The 25,101-nt window shown below is 38.0% G+C and overlaps 2 long non-coding RNA genes across 2 annotated transcripts; both read left to right on the top strand.

The window, feature by feature from the left end:
• The first annotated feature begins 3,058 nt into the window (after positions 1 to 3,058).
• Positions 3,059 to 7,137, top strand: LOC141560866 (uncharacterized). Its single transcript, XR_012487847.1, has 4 exons — positions 3,059 to 3,762; positions 3,964 to 4,091; positions 5,233 to 5,352; positions 6,825 to 7,137. It is a non-coding gene; the product is annotated as an uncharacterized LOC141560866 (long non-coding RNA).
• Positions 7,138 to 16,076: 8,939 nt separating this feature from the next.
• LOC141560861 (uncharacterized) lies at positions 16,077 to 20,166 on the top strand. The gene is made up of 4 exons (XR_012487841.1): positions 16,077 to 16,780; positions 16,982 to 17,109; positions 18,260 to 18,379; positions 19,852 to 20,166. It is a non-coding gene; the product is annotated as an uncharacterized LOC141560861 (long non-coding RNA).
• Positions 20,167 to 25,101: the final 4,935 nt, after the last annotated feature.

Here is a 25,101-nt window from a genome sequence, read left to right as displayed (position 1 = left end):
ATGCTATATAAACTATTTGAAAAAATAGGGAATGAAGGAGTCCTGCCAAACTCCTTTTATGACACAGACATGGTACTGATACCTAAACCAGGTCGATCGAAAACTGAGAAAGAAAATTATAGACCAATTTCCTTAATGAATATTGATGCTAAAATCTTAAATAAGATATTAGCAAAAAGACTTCAGAAAATCATCCCCAGGATAATATACTATGATCAAGTAGGATTCATACCAGGAATGCAGGGCTGGTTTAATATTAGGAAAACTATTAGTATAATTGACCATATTAATAATCAAATTAATAAAAACCATATGATCATCTCAATAGATGCAGAAAAAGCATTTGACAAAATCCAACATCCATTCCTACTAAAAACTCTTGAGAGTATAGGAATAAATGGATTCTTCCTTAGAATAATCAGGAGCATATATTTAAGACCTTCAGTAAGCATAATATGCAATAGAAATAAACTGCAACCTTTCCCTGTAAGATCAGGAGTGAAACAAGGTTGCCCACTATCACCATTACTATTCAATATAGTACTAGAAACGCTAGCCTCGGCAATAAGAGCCAAGAGAGATTCAAGGAATTAGAGTAGGAAATGAGGAAATCAAACTATCACTCTTTGCAGATGACATGATGGTATACTTAGAGAACCCCAAAGACTCTGCTAAAAAGCTATTAGAGAGAATTCAGAATTTTAGCAAAGTGGCAGGATACAAAATAAATCCACATAAATCCTCAGCATTCTTATATATCACCAACAAAATGCAACAGGAAGAGATACAAAGAGAAATTCCATTCCAAACAAATGTTGAGAGTACAAAGTATTTGGGAATCCATTTACCAAAGAATAGTCAGGAATTATATGAGAAAAATTACAAAACACTTGCCACAAAAATAGTCAGATTTAAATAATTGGAAAGACATTCAGTGCTCTTGGGTAGGCCGAGCGAATATAATAAAGATGACAATACTCCCCAAACTAATCTATTTATTTAGTGCTATACCAATCAGACTCCCAAGAAACTATTTTAATGATCTAGAAAAAATAACAACAAAATCCTTTTGGAAGAATATGCAAGGGAACTAATGAAAAAAAAGTCAGAGGAAGGTGGTCCAAGTGTACCCGATCTAAAGCTATATTATATAGCAGCAGTCACCAAAACCATTTGGTACTGGCTAAGAAATAGAACGGTAGATCAGTGGAACAGATTAGATACAAAGGACAAAAAAGGGTACATCTATAGCAATCTAATCTTTGACAAACCCAAAGATACCACCATTAGGGACAAAAATTCATTATTCGGAAAAAAACTGTTGGGAAAACTGGAAATTAGTATGGCAGAAATTAGATATGGATCCACACTTAACACCATGATCAAAATGGGTCCATGATTTAGGCATAAAGAATGAGATCATAAATAGATTAGAGGAACAGAGAATAGTCTACCTCTCAGACCTGTGGAGGAGGAAGGAATTTATGACCAGAGGAGAACTAGAGATCATTATTGATCACAAAATAGAAGATTTTGATTACATCAAACTAAAAAGTTTCTCTACAAACAATAGTAATGCAAACAAGATTAGAATGGAAGTAACAAATTGGCAAAATATTTTTAAAAGTAAAGGTCCTGACAAAAGTCTCATTTCCAAAATATATAGAGAACTGACCCTGATTTATAGGAAACCAAACCATTCTCCAATTGATAAATGGTCAAGGGATATGAACAGACAATTCTCAGATGATGAAATTGAAACTATTTCCACTCATATGAAAGAGTGTTCCAAATCACTACTGATCAGAGAAATGCAAATTAAGACAACTCTGAGATACCACTACACACCTGTCAGATTGGCTAAGATGACAGGAACAAATAATGATGAATGTTGGAGGGGCTGTGGGAAAACTGGGACACTGATACATTGTTGGGGGAGTTGTGGAAGAATCCAGCCATTCTGGAGAGCAATTTGGAACTATGCCCAAAAAGTTATCAAACTGTGCATACCCTTTGACCCAGCATTGCTGTTATTGGGATTATATCCCAAAGAAATACTAAAGAGCGGAAAGGGACCTGCATGTGCCAAAATGTTTGTGGCAGCTCTTTTTGTTGTAGCTAGAAACTGGAAGTTGAATGGATGTCCATCAATTGGAAAATGGTTGGGTAAATTGTGGTATATGAAGGTTATGGAATATTAGTGCTCTGTAAGAAATGACCAGCAGGAGGAATACAGAGAGGCCTGGAGAGACTTAAATCAACTGTTGCTGAATGAAATGAATAGAACCAGAAGATCACTGTACATTTCAACAACAATACTGTATGAGGATGTATTCTGATGGAAGTGGAAATGTTCAACATGTTCAACAAGAAGATCCAACTCACTTCCAGTTGATCAATGATGGACAGAAATAACTACACCCAGAGAAGGAACACTGGGAAGTGAATGTAAAGTGTTAGCACTACTGTCTATCTACCCAGGTTACTTATACCTTCGGAATCTAATACTTAATGTGCAACAAGAAAATGGTATTTACACACATATATTGTATCTAGGGTATATTGTAACACATGTAAAATGTATGGGATTGCCTGTCATCGGGGGGGGAGAGAATGGAGGGGGGGGATAATTTGGAAAAATGAATTAAAAAAAATGGTCTTGCCCTCAAAGTTTACATATTATTGCGGAAAATGATGTCAACAAAAAAAAGTAGGAAGAAAATCTCTGCATAAGCAAGATAATTGTATAAATATTTTTATATACATTGGATTTATCATATATTTTCACATATTTAACATGTAATTACAGGTCACCCAGGCTAGGAGGTGGAAGGAAGGAGGGGGAATGTTGGAACAGGAGGTTTAGCAAGGCTCAGTGTTGAAAACTTGCCATTTCATATGTTTTTTAAATAAAAAGGTTTCCTAAAAAATATTTTTAAAAGAAAACCTCTGCATACAGCCTGAGCAAAATCCTCATCTGATGAGCAGTTGCCTTGCTTACCTTAGCCATGGAGACCTCATTGGGTGATGCCCATTGTGACATGCTCTAGTTCATTGTGACATGCCTGAGAACACCCAAGGTTTTCTGACTTAAAGGTGATGATCTCGCCACAACAACCCAGTTGGATCCTGAAAGCAAAGGGAGTAGGATGTGTGTATAGAAGAATGGATGAGTGGACAAATAGACTATTAGACTAGATACATAGATAACTGGTGATGGATGGATGGGATAGATAGTATAGACAAATAGATTGAATAGATACACTTGATGCATAGTTAAAAAGATAATGATGAATAGATAAGTGAAAAGATAGATTTATAGTAGAAAAGTTTATAGGTAGAATAGAGATTTATAGGAAGAAAAGTGATATATAGGTAGAAAAGAGATTTATAAGTAGAAAAGCGATTCATAGGCAGAAAAGAGATTTATAGGAAGAAAAGCGATTCATAGGTAGAAAAGAGATTTATAGGAAGAAAAGCAATTTATAAGTAGAAAAGATTTATAGTAATTAAAGCGATTTATAAGTAGAAAACAGATTATTAGATAAAAAAAGTGATTTTTAATTAGACAAGAGATTTATAGGTAGAAAAGGGGTTTATAGGCAGAAGAGAATGAATAGCTGCATTAAATATACATAGATAATGATTGAGTCAATGGAGGGTTAGGTAAATCAGTAAATAAATTACTGGAAAAAGAGATCCTTTCTGGTCCTCATCAGCATCATACCAAGTGCTCCTGTCAAAGATTGAGACTGCCTTCAGGTCAGTATTAAACTATTATATTTTATTCTTCAATATTATAGAAGCTAAAATGGTTGCTTTCTATCTGGCTTGGGAAATATTTGACTTCTCTTTCCTTCCCTCTTCCCCCACCCGCAAAAAATTCCAGTTTGTGGATGGTTATTCCAGTAGATCAAATGGACACATATCTTTCACTTATGCTGTAACATTTTACCTTTTCAGGCATCCTATAAGCCACTGCTAAAGCAGAGGAGATACTGAACCACTTGTGACCAGATGCTGGTGATATTGAAGGCATGTCTTCGGACCTCAGTGATCTACATAAACTGGGATTTAGCATGTTCATGAAGGTAAAGCAGCTATATAGAGATAATCTATCTTCAGTTTCCCTCCTGCAGTCAGTGTTAATAAGGGGTTGAAGGTAGGGCCAGGTTGCTGACTAACCCTATATGTACTAGAAGTACAAATAATCTGGGAAATAGAGAGCCTACCTTTACAAACAAACAAACAATCAAAAGCAGATTCTTTGAGTTCAGAAACTATTTTCTTTTTCATCATCCTATACCTGGTTCCCAGAAACAAGATGACTTGCTCATATTAGAGGTTTCATAAATGCTTGTTGAATTCAGTTACATATAGATGAAGACCTTTTCTAAAATTATTGGCAGCTGGCTGGTACAGTGGATAACACTGTTGGACCACACTTGAATCAGCACCTGATTTCAAACACCAACTGTAGGACTCTGGGCAAGTCACTTAATCTGTGTTTGCCTCAATTTCCTCATCTGTAAAATGGGAATGGTACAATCATTTTTGCTCCACCGAGAATAAGCCTTTGAGAAATATTTGGTTTCAAGTAGAGTCACAGCATCGTGGATTTTGAGCTGGCGGGAATATTTCAGGGTTTCTGCTTCCATATTTTACAGAGAAAGTTACTGAGACTCAGGGTGGTTAAGTATATTTAGTATATTGTCCCAGCGCATACAGGTTGTAAAAGGCAGAGACAAGAGTCAAACAGATCCTGTTTATACTATCATGTTAACTCTAAGTGTTCATTACATATGTGTGTATGTGTGTGCATATATGTGTGTGTATATTTCCATACTTCAATCTTTTAACCTATAGCTAAACATATTAATTCTTAAAAAAAAAAAAAAAAAAGGTGGTGGGATGGGATACGGGAAAGACACTGCAATAAAGTAACATTAAACAAGTGGAATTTTGCTGTGCTGATTATTTCTTACCTGCATGACTTTTTATTATCACTTAAATTCCCTGAGCGTCAGTTTCCTCACATGTTAAATGAGATACTTGAGCTCCACGACCACAAGGAGACTACATTTCTAGTTCTAAAGTTCTGATTCCACAGCTGAAAATCTACGAACATTATGTCCTAACGTAAGATCTTTATTTGATCATTAATGAGTCATATATTAACCTGACATGCTTGTCTGATGGCTGACCCCATCCTTGTTATGGTGAATGTTACAGGTGAGCCGACCTCATCCCGGTGACCATCCACTGCAGATCCTCTTTGTGGTTGGTGGGGTAACGATATCGGAAGCCAAAATGGTGAAAGATCTTGTTTCTTCCCTGAAGCCTGGAACACAGGTACTGAACCCTAAATAACAGGACATGCATCTCCCTGGCTCAAGGATGGGAGAGTCTGGCTGTTCCCATAAGGGTGGGTCTGAGCCTTAGGGGTAGCATCAGAGAAAACATGGTCTATATTACTTTGGAGATGGTGAAGCACTGTGTAAATGTCAGATACTATTCTTACTACTACTATTATTACTCGTACTCTTACACCTATTATTATTACTACTACTTCTACTATTACTCCTCTTCCTACTCCTATTAGTATCACTCTTAAGATTACTACTATTACTCTTCCACCAACTACTACAATTACTCCCACTCTTATTACTGTTACTATTCATACTACTCCCATTCCTTCTAGTTCTCTTCCTCCTGCTACTACTACTATCATTGCTCTTATTCCTATTAATACTCCTTCTACTACCACTACTACTATTATTTGTAATACTACCTTTACTATTACTATTACTATTACTTTACTATTACTATTACTATTACTTTACTATTACTATTACTACTATTTCTACTACTAGTAGTGTAACTCCTATTCCTAGTATTATTACTATTGCTTTTACTACTTATTCAACAAAAAAAAGAAGTAGAAAGAAAATCTCTGCATAAGCAAGATAATTGCATAAATATTTTTATATACATTGGATTTATCATATATTTTCACATATTTAACATGTAATTACCGGTCATCTAGGGAAGGAGGTGGAAGGAAGGAGGGGGAATGTTGGAACAGCAGGTTTCACAAGGCTCAGTGTTGAAAACTTTCCCCTTCATATGTTTTCTAAAATAAAAAGGTTTCCTAAAAAATATTTTTAAAAGAAAACCTCCGCATAAAGCCTGGCACAATCCTCATCTGATGAGCAGTTTCCTTGCTTACCTTGGCCATGGAGACCTCATTGTGTGATGCTCATTGTGACGCGCCGGAGAACACCCAAACTTTTCTGACTTAAAGGTGATGATCTCGCCACAACAACCCAGTTGGATCCTGACAGCAAAGGGAGTAGTATGTGAATATGAGAATGGATGAGTGGACAAATAGACCAATAGACTAGATACATAGAAAACTGGTGATGGATGGATGGGATAGATAGGATACACAAATAGATTGAATAGATACACTTGATGCATAGTTAAAAAGATAATGATGGATAGATAAGTGAAAAGATAGATTTGTAGTAGAAATGTTTATAGGTAGAAAAGAGATTTATAGGAAGAAAAGCAATTTATAGGTAGAAAAGAGATTTATAATAAAGTGATTTATAATAGAAAAGAGATTTTTAGATTAAAAAAGGGATTTATAAGCAGAAACGAGATTTATAGGTAGAAACGAGATTTATAGGCAGAAGAGAATGAATAGCTGGATTAAAATATACAAACACCCCCCCAAAAATATTGCAGTTTATGGATGGTTTTTCCAGTATATTAAAAGGACACATATCTTTCACTTATGCTGTAACATTTTACCTTTTCAGGCAACCTATAAGCCAATACTGAAGCAAAGGAGATACTGAACCCAGAGTGACCAGATTCTGGCGATATTGAACACATGTTTTCGGGCCTTGAAGATCTACTTCAAACGGGATTTAAATTGTTGTTGGGGATTTTTGATCTATACTTTGGAGTTTATTGTACTGGTGGGGGGAAGGGGACAGATGATGTTGCTGATTGTTGTTGGGGAGTTTTGATCTATACTTTGGAGTTTATTGTACTGGTGGGGGGAAGGGGACAGATGTTGCGGAGTTTGATGGGGTTTTTAAAAAAAAAAGTTTTTTTCTGTTTCCAAAAGTGTCAAGTTGTCATTCTTTCAGCTTCCACATGATTAGTGATATTTCCCAGTTTCTTCTGTGCTATCTAGTGATTAGATTTGCCAGCTCGTTAATCTAAAGAAATACTTGTTGGCAAACTTATTGGGTAAATTAAATTTTTCCCTTATTTGCAGCTAGCCCATACTGCTGATGGGTAAAGCTGGCTATATCCTATCTGGGTTTGGGAATAAGAGAGGGAGGCAGATTTCTTCTTCTTTGAGATTGTGAAACAACTGTAACCAGGACCTTTGCCATCAGAGGCTTGGGACGGTCTGAAAGTCTGGGAGCAAAGAGCTATTGGGGGTTAACAAGCAGCAGGTCTGTTGTGTTCTAGCCAGAGAAGTCCCAGAGAAGCTAGGAAGTGGCCCTGCTGAAGTCTTTTGGATCTTCCTGGAGGAGCAGAGCAGCCATTCCATACCTGGAGGGCAATTCAGAATGACAAGGGACTGGCTTAGAGATTTGCATCCAGGTGCTTCCCCTCAGCTCCAGGCGAAGGCTGAGCCAGAAAATAATTGGTGTCCCCACAGGCTTGTGCTAGAGCCCCCCATTCCCCCTTTGAAGTTTCTTCTGCCTGACTTGTGCTCATTATAATCTATATGACTGAAATGTAAAATTTCTGTTTCTGAAAATCTAACCTTTCTTCAGAAGTTGGGAACCTAAATCCCCTGGATGAAGAAGGGGGATAGTAAGAGTGCTAGAAAAGCAAATGGGTGCTCTGGAGCCAGCAAGATTGGAGATGGGAAAACCCCTTCTGATTTGATTCCATAGATAGTGGCAAACCTCAGGTTAGCCACAAAAGATGTTTGCACTGAATGATAAAGCTGGAACAATACCTCTTGTGAATTGATGTACAGGCCCTGGCAATAAAATGAAACCAAACTAACTCCCAAGCAGAATGCAGCCTTCATTGGATGAAGGGCCCCAGAAGGCTTTGACAAGCCAGTCAAGCCGGCTTCCAGAGCTAGTGCTTAGTTTGGCCTTGGGAATCCTCCCAGGGTGTGGAAGAGAAGGTGGTCTGGATGGCTCTCTGACAGCACCTTCTCATCCTCCATCTTGGGCTTTCCACTTCTGGGCTTGGGCTTGGAGGGTCTCATCTACAGAAAACCACCTCCTTGAGGGCAAGAACTGTTGGAGCTTTTCCGTGGTAGCTCTGCCATTTTTCCACTTCGAATCACTTCCAATTTACCAATATTTCTTAAGGAAACAAGCATTTATTAAACTCCTATGTACCAAGCACTGTGCTAAGCACTTTACATATATTCTCTCCTCAACAACACTGGGAGGTAGGTGCTATTATCCACACTCTCAGTTAAAGAAACTGAGGCAACAGGTCAGCAAAATAGAGGCTAGATTGAAACAGATCTTGTCTTGTACAGACAACTCTGGCCTAATTAACAAGGGGATTCTAGATCTGCAGCGTTCAATGGGGTGTTTTCCAAATTCTATATGATGAAAGTTACCTGATAAAGCTGTCTGGGGTCTTAACTGTGGCCCTAGCTCCTCTTGCTTTTCAGCCAAAACGTAGGTTCCATCCCAAGAGCAATATGGGGGCTTAGCTCCCTTTCCCGCTGGCTGCTTCTACTCATGTCCCCAGTTTCTGGTCCCTGTGTCTTTTGTGACCATATCATTCATTTGGTAGCCTACCTCACCCATCTTCCTTAGACTACTCAATCAGCAAAGCACAACTAAACAAGGAGCAAACATATATTACATACTTACTAGGGGTCATGTATTACACTAGACCTTGGAGACATAAAGATGAAAACAAAATGGTCTTGGTTCATGGGTGGAGCCAAGATGGTGGAGAAGATACACCGCGACTGTGTAAGCTCCTTTCTTCCCTCACAACCAACTAGATTTACTCAGCCTCAGAAATAGCGCTGGACTGATAGAATCCACAAGGACTGGAAGCACGACTTACCAGCTGAAGAGAATCTGGAATTTGAACAGGAAAGGTCAGCTCCCAGGGGAGGAAGAAGAGAGGCCAGTGCAGACGGTGGGGTGGTGGCACACTGCGCTGATCGCGCTGGGGAGGGCTCTGGGATCAGAGAATCCACTGAGATAGAAGAATCTGGCACAGGCTGTTAGCTCTTCTCTGCTTATAATACAGCAGTTCAGAAGAGAAATCTCAGCAACTTTAAAATTTAAAACCAGATTGGATCTTCCTGGATCCCGGGGGTGACTCAGCACATCTTGGCACTGGTGGGTGTGGCCGACATAGGCAATCCAGGCTTTCACCTGGGGGGTAGTTAAGAGATTGAAAAGTGGGCGGGGCTGTAACTCATATTGCCTGGCTTGGCTAGAGGCTGTGGAATGGAAGTCCCAGAGAAGCAGAACCTTTGAACTAGGGACAGCGGTTTCTGGCAGACACTTCCAGTGTGAGCGCAGGGGCTTTTCAGGTCACCTGCTGCAGACATCCACGTCTCAACCGGACACATAGGCTAGGCTTTGAGTCGCCTTTACTGTACAGTCTCAAACATCAGGGAAGCCACTAGAACACAGTGCCCTCAAAGCACAGCACTGCTGATCGCCTCTGAGGCACTTCCAGGGAGGGGGTGGGGAACTCTCTCCCAGAGCTCTCTCTTAGCTCAGGCGCAGGGGCCGCTGCATCCATCAAGTCTGGGAAGAAGTGGTAAAGAAAGAAAGAAATAATTTCCTACCCCAGGGACAGACCCGAAAAGATTTTTTAAGTATGAGCAAAAAGCCCCCCAAAAATATAGATTCCTTCTACACAGAGAAAGAGCAGGTATCCAACCCCAAGGAAGTTAACAGCAGAGAGTCAGCAGATAACAACCTAAAGGGGAATAATTCCTGCCCCCCATCACATAACTCTCTCCTTGAAGAGACTATTAAAAAGTTAAGAGAGTTTGAAGAAAAATGGGGAAAGGAAAGAGAATAACAACGTTGTGAAATTGGGGTTGGAAAAAATAAAGAATTCACAGGAGATGCAGGGAAACAAAATTAGTGAATTAGAAAAGGTAAAAAAAAAACACAGGAAAGTAGGATTTCTGAACTGGAGAAGATAAAAAAATCTCAAGAAAATAGTATTTCTGAATTGGAGAACATAAAAGAGTCCCAAGAAAATAGGATTTCTGAATTGGAAGAAGAAAATAATTCTCAAAAAAAAAAATTAGGGAAATGGAAAAAAAAAATCAATAGAGCAAAAATAACTCATTTAAAAACGAAATTGGGCATTTACAAAAAGAAGTAAAAACTGTGAATGAAGAAAATAACTCCTTAAAATTCAGGATGGAACAAATAGAAATGAATGATTCACTGAGAACCCAAGAATCAGTCAAACAAAACAAAAAAAAAATGAAAAGCTGGAGAATAACGTCAAATACTTACTGGGAAATTCTATAGACCTGGAAAATAGATCTAGGAGAGATAATCTGCGGATCATTGGACTTCCCAAAAACTATGACCAAAATAAGATCCTAGATTCTATTTTACAGGAAATTATTAAAGAGAACTGTCCAGAGATAATAGAAACAGAGGGGAAAGTAGATGTTGTAAGAATTCATCGAACTCCTTCTGAAATAGACCCTAAAAAAGAACACCACGGAATATTGTGCCTAAGCTGCAGAATTAGCACACAAAGGGAAAAATCCTGCAAGCAGCTAGAAAAAAACAATTTAAATACCAAGGTGCCACAATAAGGATCACACAAGATCTGGCTGCCTCCACATTAAAAGATAGAAGGGCCTGGAACCTGATATTCCGAAAGGCAAAAGATCAAGGATTGCAACCATGAATAAACTACCCAGCTAAGTTTAGCATCTTTTTCCATGGAAGAAGATGGTCATTCAATGCAATAGAGGAATTCCATATGTTTCTAAGAAAAAAACCAGACTTAAACAAAAAATTTGATCTATATCCACAAGACTGAAGAGAAACAGAAAAAGGTACACAGAACCCTTGAGAACTATATCTCTGTTGTGGGTATATAGAAAGTACACATGGATAATTTGATTTTACTGATATAAAAGAAAAAAAAAAGGAGGGGGTGTAGTAAAAGGAAGGGGGTATTATCAGAAAAAGGGTTGGGTGTGATAAAAAGAGGGAAACTACATCCCAGGAAGAGGCATAGAAAATACACCATATCTGAGGGAATTTAGAGAGGGGGAGAATCATTGTGTAAATCTTACTCTCATCAGAAGAGACTCAAAGAGTAAATAATTGTCATATTTGTTTTTCAGAGAATTCTCTCTCACCTCATTAAAAGGGGGGAGAGGAAAAAGGAAAAGGAAAAGGAGAATAAGGGAAGGGATGTGGAGGGAGGGGGGAGGGACACAAAAAAAAGGGAGGGCTGCGTGTCACAAGGGGGGTCTATAAATTAAATATCGGGGAAGGGTTCAGGGGGGTCAAGGGAAAAGGCATAATCTGGGGATAATATGATGGCAGGTAATACAGAATTAGTAATTTTAACTGTAAATGTGAATGGGATGAATGCTCCCATCAAATGGAGACGGATAGCAGACTGGATCAAAAATCAGAACCCTACAATATGTTGTTTACAGGAAACACACTTAAATCAGGGAGATATATATATAGAGAGAGTAAAGGTAAAAGGTTGGAGCAGAATCTATTACGCTTCAGGTAAAGCCAAAAAAGCAGGGGTAGATATCCTTATCTCAGATCAAGCAAAAGCCGAAGATGATCTAATTAAAAGTTATAAGGAAGGAAACTATATCCTGCTGAAAGGTAGCATAAATAATGAAGCCATATCGATACTAAACATATATGCACCAAGTGGTATAGCATCTAACTTTCTAAAGGAAAAGTTAAGAGAGTTGCAAGAAGAAATAGACAGTAAAACTATAATAGTGGGAGATCTCCTCCTTGCACTCTCAGATTTAGACAAATCAAACCACAAAACAAACAAGAAAGAAATTAAAAAAGTAAAGAGAACATTAGAAAAACTAGGTATGATAGATCTTTGGAGAAAACTGAATGGCAATAGAAAGGAATATACTTTCTTCTCAGCAGTTCATGGATCCTATACAAAAATTGACCATGTAATAGGACATAAAGATCTCAAAATTCAATGTAGGAAGGCAGAAATAATAAATGCCTTCTTCTCAGACCACAATGCAATAAAAGCTACATTCAGTAAAAAGTTAGGGATAAATAGACCAAAAAGTAATTGGAAACTGAATAATCTCATCTTAAAGAATGACTGGGTGAAAGAGCAAATTATAGAAACAATAATTTCACCCAAGATAATGACAATGATGAGACATCATACCAAAATCTGTGGGATGCAGCTAAAGCAGTAATAAGGGGAAATTTTATATCTTTAGAGGCTTCTATGAAGAAAATAGAGAAAGAGAAGATTAACGAATTGGGCTTGCAACTTAAAAGGCCAGAAAAAGACCAAATAAAAAACCCCCAACCAAAAATTAAACTTGAAATACAAAAATTAAAAGGAGAAATCAATAATATTGAAAGTAAAAAACTATTGAATTAATAAATAAAACCAAGAGTTGGTTTTATGAAAAAGCCAATAAAATAGATAAACCTTTGGTAAATCTGATCAGAAAAAAGAAAGAGGAAAATCAAATTGTTAGTCTTACAAATGAAAAGGGGGACCTTTCCACCAATGAAGAGGAAATTAGAGAAATAATGTGTTACTTTACCCAACTTTATGCCAATAAATTTGATAACTTAAGTGAAATGGATGACTTCCTCCAAAAATATAGGCTTCTTAGATTAACAGAGGAGGAAATAAATTGCTTAAATAGTCCCATTTCAGAAAAAAAAATAGACCAAGGTATTAATCAACTCCCCAGGAAAAATCCCCAGGACCAGATGGATTTACATGTGAATTCTACCAAACATTTAAAGAACAATTTGCCCCAATGCTATATAAACTATTTGAAAAAATAGGGAATGAAGGAGTCCTGCCAAACTCCTTTTATGACACAGACATGGTACTGATACCTAAACCAGGTCGATCGAAAACTGAGAAAGAAAATTATAGACCAATTTCCTTAATGAATATTGATGCTAAAATCTTAAATAAGATATTAGCAAAAAGACTTCAGAAAATCATCCCCAGGATAATATACTATGATCAAGTAGGATTCATACCAGGAATGCAGGGCTGGTTTAATATTAGGAAAACTATTAGTATAATTGACCATATTAATAATCAAATTAATAAAAACCATATGATCATCTCAATAGATGCAGAAAAAGCATTTGACAAAATCCAACATCCATTCCTACTAAAAACTCTTGAGAGTATAGGAATAAATGGATTCTTCCTTAGAATAATCAGGAGCATATATTTAAGACCTTCAGTAAGCATAATATGCAATAGAAATAAACTGCAACCTTTCCCTGTAAGATCAGGAGTGAAACAAGGTTGCCCACTATCACCATTACTATTCAATATAGTACTAGAAACGCTAGCCTCGGCAATAAGAGCCAAGAGAGATTCAAGGAATTAGAGTAGGAAATGAGGAAATCAAACTATCACTCTTTGCAGATGACATGATGGTATACTTAGAGAACCCCAAAGACTCTGCTAAAAAGCTATTAGAGAGAATTCAGAATTTTAGCAAAGTGGCAGGATACAAAATAAATCCACATAAATCCTCAGCATTCTTATATATCACCAACAAAATGCAACAGGAAGAGATACAAAGAGAAATTCCATTCCAAACAAATGTTGAGAGTACAAAGTATTTGGGAATCCATTTACCAAAGAATAGTCAGGAATTATATGAGAAAAATTACAAAACACTTGCCACAAAAATAGTCAGATTTAAATAATTGGAAAGACATTCAGTGCTCTTGGGTAGGCCGAGCGAATATAATAAAGATGACAATACTCCCCAAACTAATCTATTTATTTAGTGCTATACCAATCAGACTCCCAAGAAACTATTTTAATGATCTAGAAAAAATAACAACAAAATCCTTTTGGAAGAATATGCAAGGGAACTAATGAAAAAAAAGTCAGAGGAAGGTGGTCCAAGTGTACCCGATCTAAAGCTATATTATATAGCAGCAGTCACCAAAACCATTTGGTACTGGCTAAGAAATAGAACGGTAGATCAGTGGAACAGATTAGATACAAAGGACAAAAAAGGGTACATCTATAGCAATCTAATCTTTGACAAACCCAAAGATACCACCATTAGGGACAAAAATTCATTATTCGGAAAAAAACTGTTGGGAAAACTGGAAATTAGTATGGCAGAAATTAGATATGGATCCACACTTAACACCATGATCAAAATGGGTCCATGATTTAGGCATAAAGAATGAGATCATAAATAGATTAGAGGAACAGAGAATAGTCTACCTCTCAGACCTGTGGAGGAGGAAGGAATTTATGACCAGAGGAGAACTAGAGATCATTATTGATCACAAAATAGAAGATTTTGATTACATCAAACTAAAAAGTTTCTCTACAAACAATAGTAATGCAAACAAGATTAGAATGGAAGTAACAAATTGGCAAAATATTTTTAAAAGTAAAGGTCCTGACAAAAGTCTCATTTCCAAAATATATAGAGAACTGACCCTGATTTATAGGAAACCAAACCATTCTCCAATTGATAAATGGTCAAGGGATATGAACAGACAATTCTCAGATGATGAAATTGAAACTATTTCCACTCATATGAAAGAGTGTTCCAAATCACTACTGATCAGAGAAATGCAAATTAAGACAACTCTGAGATACCACTACACACCTGTCAGATTGGCTAAGATGACAGGAACAAATAATGATGAATGTTGGAGGGGCTGTGGGAAAACTGGGACACTGATACATTGTTGGGGGAGTTGTGGAAGAATCCAGCCATTCTGGAGAGCAATTTGGAACTATGCCCAAAAAGTTATCAAACTGTGCATACCCTTTGACCCAGCATTGCTGTTATTGGGATTATATCCCAAAGAAATACTAAAGAGCGGAAAGGGACCTGCATGTGCCAAAATGTTTGTGGCAGCTCTTTTTGTTGTAGCTAGAAACTGGAAGTTGAATGGATGTCCATCAGTTGGAAAATGGTTGGGTAAATTGTGGTATATGAAGGTTATGGAATATTAGTGCTCTGTAAGAAATGACCAGCAGGAGGAATACAGAGAGGCCTGGAGAGACTTAAATCAACTGTTGCTGAATGAAATGAATAGAACCAGAAGATCACTGTACATTTCAACAACAATACTGTATGAGGATGTATTCTGATGGAAGTGGAAATGTTCAACATGTTCAACAAGAAGATCCAACTCACTTCCAGTTGATCAATGATGGACAGAAATAACTACACCCAGAGAAGGAACACTGGGAAGTGAATGTAAAGTGTTAGCACTACTGTCTATCTACCCAGGTTACTTATACCTTCGGAATCTAATACTTAATGTGCAACAAGAAAATGGTATTTACACACATATATTGTATCTAGGGTATATTGTAACACATGTAAAATGTATGGGATTGCCTGTCATCGGGGGGGGAGAGAATGGAGGGGGGGGATAATTTGGAAAAATGAATTAAAAAAAATGGTCTTGCCCTCAAAGTTTACATATTATTGCGGAAAATGATGTCAACAAAAAAAAGTAGGAAGAAAATCTCTGCATAAGCAAGATAATTGTATAAATATTTTTATATACATTGGATTTATCATATATTTTCACATATTTAACATGTAATTACAGGTCACCCAGGCTAGGAGGTGGAAGGAAGGAGGGGGAATGTTGGAACAGGAGGTTTAGCAAGGCTCAGTGTTGAAAACTTGCCATTTCATATGTTTTTTAAATAAAAAGGTTTCCTAAAAAATATTTTTAAAAGAAAACCTCCGCATACAGCCTGAGCAAAATCCTCATCTGATGAGCAGTTGCCTTGCTTACCTTAGCCATGGAGACCTCATTGGGTGATGCCCATTGTGACATGCTCTAGTTCATTGTGACATGCCTGAGAACACCCAAGGTTTTCTGACTTAAAGGTGATGATCTCGCCACAACAACCCAGTTGGATCCTGAAAGCAAAGGGAGTAGGATGTGTGTATAGAAGAATGGATGAGTGGACAAATAGACTATTAGACTAGATACATAGATAACTGGTGATGGATGGATGGGATAGATAGTATAGACAAATAGATTGAATAGATACACTTGATGCATAGTTAAAAAGATAATGATGAATAGATAAGTGAAAAGATAGATTTATAGTAGAAAAGTTTATAGGTAGAATAGAGATTTATAGGAAGAAAAGTGATATATAGGTAGAAAAGAGATTTATAAGTAGAAAAGCGATTCATAGGCAGAAAAGAGATTTATAGGAAGAAAAGCGATTCATAGGTAGAAAAGAGATTTATAGGAAGAAAAGCAATTTATAAGTAGAAAAGATTTATAGTAATTAAAGCGATTTATAAGTAGAAAACAGATTATTAGATAAAAAAAGTGATTTTTAATTAGACAAGAGATTTATAGGTAGAAAAGGGGTTTATAGGCAGAAGAGAATGAATAGCTGCATTAAATATACATAGATAATGATTGAGTCAATGGAGGGTTAGGTAAATCAGTAAATAAATTACTGGAAAAAGAGATCCTTTCTGGTCCTCATCAGCATCATACCAAGTGCTCCTGTCAAAGATTGAGACTGCCTTCAGGTCAGTATTAAACTATTATATTTTATTCTTCAATATTATAGAAGCTAAAATGGTTGCTTTCTATCTGGCTTGGGAAATATTTGACTTCTCTTTCCTTCCCTCTTCCCCCACCCGCAAAAAATTCCAGTTTGTGGATGGTTATTCCAGTAGATCAAATGGACACATATCTTTCACTTATGCTGTAACATTTTACCTTTTCAGGCATCCTATAAGCCACTGCTAAAGCAGAGGAGATACTGAACCACTTGTGACCAGATGCTGGTGATATTGAAGGCATGTCTTCGGACCTCAGTGATCTACATAAACTGGGATTTAGCATGTTCATGAAGGTAAAGCAGCTATATAGAGATAATCTATCTTCAGTTTCCCTCCTGCAGTCAGTGTTAATAAGGGGTTGAAGGTAGGGCCAGGTTGCTGACTAACCCTATATGTACTAGAAGTACAAATAATCTGGGAAATAGAGAGCCTACCTTTACAAACAAACAAACAAACAATCAAAAGCAGATTCTTTGAGTTCAGAAACTATTTTCTTTTTCATCATCCTATGCCTGGTTCCCAGAAACAAGATGACTTGCTCATATTAGAGGTTTCATAAATGCTTGTTGAATTCAGTTACATATAGATGAAGACCTTTTCTAAAATTATTGGCAGCTGGCTGGTACAGTGGATAACACTGTTGGACCACACTTGAATCAGCACCTGATTTCAAACACCAACTGTAGGACTCTGGGCAAGTCACTTAATCTGTGTTTGCCTCAATTTCCTCATCTGTAAAATGGGAATGGTACAATCATTTTTGCTCCACCGAGAATAAGCCTTTGAGAAATATTTGGTTTCAAGTAGAGTCACAGCATCATGGATTTTGAGCTGGCGGGAATATTTCAGGGTTTCTGCTTCCATATTTTACAGAGAAAGTTACTGAGACTCCGGGTGGTTAAGTATATTTAGTATATTGTCCCAGCGCATACAGGTTGTAAAAGGCAGAGACAAGAGTCAAACAGATCCTGTTTATACTATCATGTTAACTCTAAGTGTTCATTACATATGTGTGTATGTGTGTGCATATATGTGTGTGTATATTTCCATACTTCAATCTTTTAACCTATAGCTAAACATATTAATTCTTAAAAAAAAAAAAAAAAAAAAAAAGGTGGTGGGATGGGATACGGGAAAGACACTGTAATAAAGTAACATTAAACAAGTGGAATTTTGCTGTGCTGATTATTTCTTACCTGCATGACTTTTTATTATCACTTAAACTCCCTGAGCGTCAGTTTCCTCACATGTTAAATGAGATACTTGAGCTCCACGACCACAAGGAGACTACATTTCTAGTTCTAAAGTTCTGATTCCACAGCTGAAAATCTACGAACATTATGTCCTAACGTAAGATCTTTATTTGATCATTAATGAGTCATATATTAACCTGACATGCTTGTCTGATGGCTGACCCCATCCTTGTTATGGTGAATGTTACAGGTGAGCCGACCTCATCCCGGTGACCATCCACTGCAGATCCTCTTTGTGGTTGGTGGGGTAACGATATCGGAAGCCAAAATGGTGAAAGATCTTGTTTCTTCCCTGAAGCCTGGAACACAGGTACTGAACCCTAAATAACAGGACATGCATCTCCCTGGCTCAAGGATGGGAGAGTCTGGCTGTTCCCATAAGGGTGGGTCTGAGCCTTAGGGGTAGCATCAGAGAAAACATGGTCTATATTACTTTGGAGATGGTGAAGCACTGTGTAAATGTCAGATACTATTCTTACTACTACTATTATTACTCGTACTCTTACACCTATTATTATTACTACTACTTCTACTATTACTCCTCTTCCTACTCCTATTAGTATCACTCTTAAGATTACTACTATTACTCTTCCACCAACTACTACAATTACTCCCACTCTTATTACTGTTACTATTCATACTACTCCCATTCCTTCTAGTTCTCTTCCTCCTGCTACTACTACTATCATTGCTCTTATTCCTATTAATACTCCTTCTACTACCACTACTACTATTATTTGTAATACTACCTTTACTATTACTATTACTATTACTTTACTATTACTATTACTATTACTTTACTATTACTATTACTACTATTTCTACTACTAGTAGTGTAACTCCTATTCCTAGTATTATTACTATTGCTTTTACTACTTATTCAACAAAAAAAAGAAGTAGGAAGAAAATCTCTGCATAAGCAAGATAATTGCATAAATATTTTTATATACATTGGATTTATCATATATTTTCACATATTTAACATGTAATTACCGGTCATCTAGGGAAGGAGGTGGAAGGAAGGAGGGGGAATGTTGGAACAGCAGGTTTCACAAGGCTCAGTGTTGAAAACTTTCCCCTTCATATGTTTTCTAAAATAAAAAGGTTTCCTAAAAAATATTTTTAAAAGAAAACCTCCGCATAAAGCCTGGCACAATCCTCATCTGATGAGCAGTTTCCTTGCTTACCTTGGCCATGGAGACCTCATTGTGTGATGCTCATTGTGACGCGCCGGAGAACACCCAAACTTTTCTGACTTAAAGGTGATGATCTCGCCACAACAACCCAGTTGGATCCTGACAGCAAAGGGAGTAGTATGTGAATATGAGAATGGATGAGTGGACAAATAGACCAATAGACTAGATACATAGAAAACTGGTGATGGATGAATGGGATAGATAGGATACACAAATAGATTGAATAGATACACTTGATGCATAGTTAAAAAGATAATGATGGATAGATAAGTGAAAAGATAGATTTGTAGTAGAAATGTTTATAGGTAGAAAAGAGATTTATAGGAAGAAAAGCAATTTATAGGTAGAAAAGAGATTTATAATAAAGTGATTTATAATAGAAAAGAGATTTTTAGATTAAAAAAGGGATTTATAAGCAGAAAAGAGATTTATAGGTAGAAACGAGATTTATAGGCAGAAGAGAATGAATAGCTGGATTAAAATATACAAACACCCCCCAAAAAATATTGCAGTTTATGGATGGTTTTTCCAGTATATTAAAAGGACACATATCTTTCACTTATGCTGTAACATTTTACCTTTTCAGGCAACCTATAAGCCAATACTGAAGCAAAGGAGATACTGAACCCAGAGTGACCAGATTCTGGCGATATTGAACACATGTTTTCGGGCCTTGAAGATCTACTTCAAACGGGATTTAGATTGTTGTTGGGGATTTTTGATCTATACTTTGGAGTTTATTGTACTGGTGGGGGGAAGGGGACAGATGATGTTGCTGATTGTTGTTGGGGAGTTTTGATCTATACTTTGGAGTTTATTGTACTGGTGGGGGGAAGGGGACAGATGTTGCGGAGTTTGATGGGGTTTTTAAAAAAAAAAAAGTTTTTTTCTGTTTCCAAAAGTGTCAAGTTGTCATTCTTTCAGCTTCCACATGATTAGTGATATTTCCCAGTTTCTTCTGTGCTATCTAGTGATTAGATTTGCCAGCTCGTTAATCTAAAGAAATACTTGTTGGCAAACTTATTGGGTAAATTAAATTTTTCCCTTATTTGCAGCTAGCCCATACTGCTGATGGGTAAAGCTGGCTATATCCTATCTGGGTTTGGGAATAAGAGAGGGAGGCAGATTTCTTCTTCTTTGAGATTGTGAAACAACTGTAACCAGGACCTTTGCCATCAGAGGCTTGGGACCGTCTGAAAGTCTGGGAGCAAAGAGCTATTGGGGGTTAACAAGCAGCAGGTCTGTTGTGTTCTAGCCAGAGAAGTCCCAGAGAAGCTAGGAAGTGGCCCTGCTGAAGTCTTTTGGATCTTCCTGGAGGAGCAGAGCAGCCATTCCATACCTGGAGGGCAATTCAGAATGACAAGGGACTGGCTTAGAGATTTGCATCCAGGTGCTTCCCCTCAGCTCCAGGCGAAGGCTGAGCCAGAAAATAATTGGTGTCCCCACAGGCTTGTGCTAGAGCCCCCCATTCCCCCTTTGAAGTTTCTTCTGCCTGACTTGTGCTCATTATAATCTATATGACTGAAATGTAAAATTTCTGTTTCTGAAAATCTAACCTTTCTTCAGAAGTTGGGAACCTAAATCCCCTGGATGAAGAAGGGGGATAGTAAGAGTGCTAGAAAAGCAAATGGGTGCTCTGGAGCCAGCAAGATTGGAGATGGGAAAACCCCTTCTGATTTGATTCCATAGATAGTGGCAAACCTCAGGTTAGCCACAAAAGATGTTTGCACTGAATGATAAAGCTGGAACAATACCTCTTGTGAATTGATGTACAGGCCCTGGCAATAAAATGAAACCAAACTAACTCCCAAGCAGAATGCAGCCTTCATTGGATGAAGGGCCCCAGAAGGCTTTGACAAGCCAGTCAAGCCGGCTTCCAGAGCTAGTGCTTAGTTTGGCCTTGGGAATCCTCCCAGGGTGTGGAAGAGAAGGTGGTCTGGATTGCTCTCTGACAGCACCTTCTCATCCTCCATCTTGGGCTTTCCACTTCTGGGCTTGGGCTTGGAGGGTCTCATCTACAGAAAACCACCTCCTTGAGGGCAAGAACTGTTGGAGCTTTTCCGTGGTAGCTCTGCCATTTTTCCACTTCGAATCACTTCCAATTTACCAATATTTCTTAAGGAAACAAGCATTTATTAAACTCCTATGTACCAAGCACTGTGCTAAGCACTTTACATATATTCTCTCCTCAACAACACTGGGAGGTAGGTGCTATTATCCACATTCTCAGTTAAAGAAACTGAGGCAACAGGTCAGCAAAATAGAGGCTAGATTGAAACAGATCTTGTCTTGTACAGACAACTCTGGCCTAATTAACAAGGGGATTCTAGATCTGCAGCGTTCAATGGGGTGTTTTCCAAATTCTATATGATGAAAGTTACCTGATAAAGCTGTCTGGGGTCTTAACTGTGGCCCTAGCTCCTCTTGCTTTTCAGCCAAAACGTAGGTTCCATCCCAAGAGCAATATGGGGGCTTAGCTCCCTTTCCCGCTGGCTGCTTCTACTCATGTCCCCAGTTTCTGGTCCCTGTGTCTTTTGTGACCATATCATTCATTTGGTAGCCTACCTCACCCATCTTCCTTAGACTACTCAATCAGCAAAGCACAACTAAACAAGGAGCAAACATATATTACATACTTACTAGGGGTCATGTATTACACTAGACCTTGGAGACATAAAGATGAAAACAAAATGGTCTTGGTTCATGGGTGGAGCCAAGATGGTGGAGAAGATACACCGCGACTGTGTAAGCTCCTTTCTTCCCTCACAACCAACTAGATTTACTCAGCCTCAGAAATAGCGCTGGACTGATAGAATCCACAAGGACTGGAAGCACGACTTACCAGCTGAAGAGAATCTGGAATTTGAACAGGAAAGGTCAGCTCCCAGGGGAGGAAGAAGAGAGGCCAGTGCAGACGGTGGGGTGGTGGCACACTGCGCTGATCGCGCTGGGGAGGGCTCTGGGATCAGAGAATCCACTGAGATAGAAGAATCTGGCACAGGCTGTTAGCTCTTCTCTGCTTATAATACAGCAGTTCAGAAGAGAAATCTCAGCAACTTTAAAATTTAAAACCAGATTGGATCTTCCTGGATCCCGGGGGTGACTCAGCACATCTTGGCACTGGTGGGTGTGGCCGACATAGGCAATCCAGGCTTTCACCTGGGGGGTAGTTAAGAGATTGAAAAGTGGGCGGGGCTGTAACTCATATTGCCTGGCTTGGCTAGAGGCTGTGGAATGGAAGTCCCAGAGAAGCAGAACCTTTGAACTAGGGACCGCGGTTTCTGGCAGACACTTCCAGTGTGAGCGCAGGGGCTTTTCAGGTCACCTGCTGCAGACATCCACGTCTCAACCGGACACATAGGCTAGGCTTTGAGTCGCCTTTACTGTACAGTCTCAAACATCAGGGAAGCCACTAGAACACAGTGCCCTCAAAGCACAGCACTGCTGATCGCCTCTGAGGCACTTCCAGGGAGGGGGTGGGGAACTCTCTCCCAGAGCTCTCTCTTAGCTCAGGCGCAGGGGCCGCTGCATCCATCAAGTCTGGGAAGAAGTGGTAAAGAAAGAAAGAAATAATTTCCTACCCCAGGGACAGACCCGAAAAGATTTTTTAAGTATGAGCAAAAAGCCCCCCAAAAATATAGATTCCTTCTACACAGAGAAAGAGCAGGTATCCAAGCCCAAGGAAGTTAACAGCAGAGAGTCAGCAGATAACAACCTAAAGGGGAATAATTCCTGCCCCCCATCACATAACTCTCTCCTTGAAGAGACTATTAAAAAGTTAAGAGAGTTTGAAGAAAAATGGGGAAAGGAAAGAGAATAACAACGTTGTGAAATTGGGGTTGGAAAAAATAAAGAATTCACAGGAGATGCAGGGAAACAAAATTAGTGAATTAGAAAAGGTAAAAAAAAAAAACAGGAAAGTAGGATTTCTGAACTGGAGAAGATAAAAAAATCTCAAGAAAATAGTATTTCTGAATTGGAGAACATAAAAGAGTCCCAAGAAAATAGGATTTCTGAATTGGAAGAAGAAAATAATTCTCAAAAAAAAAATTAGGGAAATGGAAAAAAAAAATCAATAGAGCAAAAATAACTCATTTAAAAATGAAATTGGGCATTTACAAAAAGAAGTAAAAACTGTGAATGAAGAAAATAACTCCTTAAAATTCAGGATGGAACAAATAGAAATGAATGATTCACTGAGAACCCAAGAATCAGTCAAACAAAACAAAAAAAAAAAAATGAAAAGCTGGAGAATAACGTCAAATACTTACTGGGAAATTCTATAGACCTGGAAAATAGATCTAGGAGAGATAATCTGCGGATCATTGGACTTCCCAAAAACTATGACCAAAATAAGATCCTAGATTCTATTTTACAGGAAATTATTAAAGAGAACTGTCCAGAGATAATAGAAACAGAGGGGAAAGTAGATGTTGTAAGAATTCATCGAACTCCTTCTGAAATAGACCCTAAAAAAGAACACCACGGAATATTGTGCCTAAGCTGCAGAATTAGCACACAAAGGAGAAAATCCTGCAAGCAGCTAGAAAAAAACAATTTAAATACCAAGGTGCCACAATAAGGATCACACAAGATCTGGCTGCCTCCACATTAAAAGATAGAAGGGCCTGGAACCTGATATTCCGAAAGGCAAAAGATCAAGGATTGCAACCATGAATAAACTACCCAGCTAAGTTTAGCATCTTTTTCCATGGAAGAAGATGGTCATTCAATGCAATAGAGGAATTCCATATGTTTCTAAGAAAAAAACCAGACTTAAACAAAAAATTTGATCTATATCCACAAGACTGAAGAGAAACAGAAAAAGGTACACAGAACCCTTGAGAACTATATCTCTGTTGTGGGTATATAGAAAGTACACATGGATAATTTGATTTTACTGATATAAAAGAAAAAAAAAAGGAGGGGGTGTAGTAAAAGGAAGGGGGTATTATCAGAAAAAGGGTTGGGTGTGATAAAAAGAGGGAAACTACATCCCAGGAAGAGGCATAGAAAATACACCATATCTGAGGGAATTTAGAGAGGGGGAGAATCATTGTGTAAATCTTACTCTCATCAGAAGAGACTCAAAGAGTAAATAATTGTCATATTTGTTTTTCAGAGAATTCTCTCTCACCTCATTAAAAGGGGGGAGAGGAAAAAGGAAAAGGAAAAGGAGAATAAGGGAAGGGATGTGGAGGGAGGGGGGAGGGACACAAAAAAAAGGGAGGGCTGCGTGTCACAAGGGGGGTCTATAAATTAAATATCGGGGAAGGGGTTCAGGGGGGTCAAGGGAAAAGGCATAATCTGGGGATAATATGATGGCAGGTAATACAGAATTAGTAATTTTAACTGTAAATGTGAATGGGATGAATGCTCCCATCAAATGGAGACGGATAGCAGACTGGATCAAAAATCAGAACCCTACAATATGTTGTTTACAGGAAACACACTTAAATCAGGGAGATATATATATAGAGAGAGTAAAGGTAAAAGGTTGGAGCAGAATCTATTACGCTTCAGGTAAAGCCAAAAAAGCAGGGGTAGATATCCTTATCTCAGATCAAGCAAAAGCCGAAGATGATCTAATTAAAAGTTATAAGGAAGGAAACTATATCCTGCTGAAAGGTAGCATAAATAATGAAGCCATATCGATACTAAACATATATGCACCAAGTGGTATAGCATCTAACTTTCTAAAGGAAAAGTTAAGAGAGTTGCAAGAAGAAATAGACAGTAAAACTATAATAGTGGGAGATCTCCTCCTTGCACTCTCAGATTTAGACAAATCAAACCACAAAACAAACAAGAAAGAAATTAAAAAAGTAAAGAGAAC

This window comes from Sminthopsis crassicaudata, chromosome 3 (assembly GCF_048593235.1).
Source record: "Sminthopsis crassicaudata isolate SCR6 chromosome 3, ASM4859323v1, whole genome shotgun sequence".
Taxonomy (NCBI): Eukaryota; Metazoa; Chordata; class Mammalia; order Dasyuromorphia; family Dasyuridae; genus Sminthopsis; species Sminthopsis crassicaudata.
This window is presented reverse-complemented; position numbering and strand designations above follow the sequence as displayed.